Raw genomic sequence first — 1,701 nt, 5'->3', positions numbered from 1 at the left:
GTAGTCAGGGGTTATGCCCCGAGTAACTAAGCAATTTTCCCAACCCTTCATTAAGCTCTTAATAGCTTAAGACCACACGTACAACACTCATATCTGCTTCTAATGGACGTCTAAAGTCATAAAGTTCATGACTTTATGACCTTGCATGGCTTAGTGGAGTCCAAAACCAAACCCTAGATCCTTAACACCTTCTAATGACTTCAAACCCTTGCATAGGTGAAAAACAACCATCAAGATTCCATTTTTGTAACATACGGATTACCAGGTATGTTGTTTTAAGTAATTATTTTGAGGTTCGTTGATCTACTCGACGATTTGGTGCTATAACTCGTCGAGTAGGGACGGGATGGCCACGTGGGTTTAATGATCTACTCGACGAGTCCGGGAGTAGACTCGCCGAGTAGGCGCTGGGAGTGGAAACACTAAATCCCCGGGGTTGAGACCTATTTAAAGGTCCTTATGGCCTTCATTTGCCGCCACACATACCCTTGAGAGACACCATTCGAACCAGAGAACATAGAGAGAGAGAGCTAATTTCTTCACCTTAGAGCATTCTTGCAAGGAAGAAGGAGGGGATTCAAGCTAGGCTGGATTGAGGGGCTCAGATCTTCTACCATTTCATTCAAAGTTGCTGCTTAAGGTATGAATCCATGCCCATTTCGTATGAATAGTAGATCTCATGAATCTAGGGTTTCTTTTTCCCCTTTTTAGTTGAGTTATGGAGTATGTGAAGTCCCTTTGAGGCATAGGCATCAGATCTCGACCGTGAGAGGTCCAAAGAGTCCCAATCATCCAGCTTTATGCAGTCCCATAAGAGTTTTGAGTCTAAGTTATCATTATAAGGGTTATTTTGTCAAATAGAGCTTGATGTGTGGTGCATGGACATAAAGATTGAACCTTTACGTGACTTTTGGGTGCTAGAAGGCTAGATATATAAGTTAGAGAAACAGATCTGACCTCAGAAGGTCAAATGAGTATTGCCATGGGGGAAACTCGTCGAGTCCATGAGAGGACTCGACGAGTCGGATCGGGTTGCCATGCGATTCGTGACCAGTGGTAACCCGTCGAGTTGGGAGGTTAACTCGACGAGCCGAGTGAGGCCATAGAAGGATTCAGAGGATACGCATGAACTCGCCGAGTCACACGTATGCACTCGACGAGTCTGGTCAAAATTGGACTGTTGACTGGAGTTGACTTCAGTTGACCTTAGGGTTGGTCAAACTGATTAAGAGGGGTCAAGGAGGGGTAGAATGGTCTTCTACCCATTCTCTAGAGATGAGGATGTAAAGAGAGTATTGATTAGAATTATTATCATTGTGCTAGGTGGAGGCTAGATCGAAGATATCGAGCACGAGAGTTTACTAGACATCTTACGAGGTGAGTCTTCTCACTATACATTACCTAGAGTGGTATCTATGTGCAGAACGGAGGGTCTTATGTGTTATGTTTTTACTTGAGATTATGTGCATTGTGATTTATGTATGCTATGTGATATTTAGACCGGACCGGAGGGTCCAACGATTTAGACCGGACCAGAGGGTCCAACGATTTAGACCAGACCAGAGGGTCCAACGAGCTAGACCGGACCGGAGGGTCCAACGAGCTACGAGACTGGAGGGTCCCGTTGAGACACATTGACCAGAGGGTCTTACCGAGTTATAGCCTCGAGTGGCTTATGTGCTGTATATGGTATTTTGGGGA

Source organism: Lactuca virosa, chromosome 2 (genome assembly GCF_052849685.1).
Source record: "Lactuca virosa cultivar CGN04683 chromosome 2, Lactuca_virosa_CGN04683_v6, whole genome shotgun sequence".
Lineage (NCBI taxonomy): Eukaryota > Viridiplantae > Streptophyta > Magnoliopsida > Asterales > Asteraceae > Lactuca > Lactuca virosa.
The sequence above is the reverse complement of the archived record's forward strand: the minus strand, read 5'-3'. Positions refer to the sequence as shown.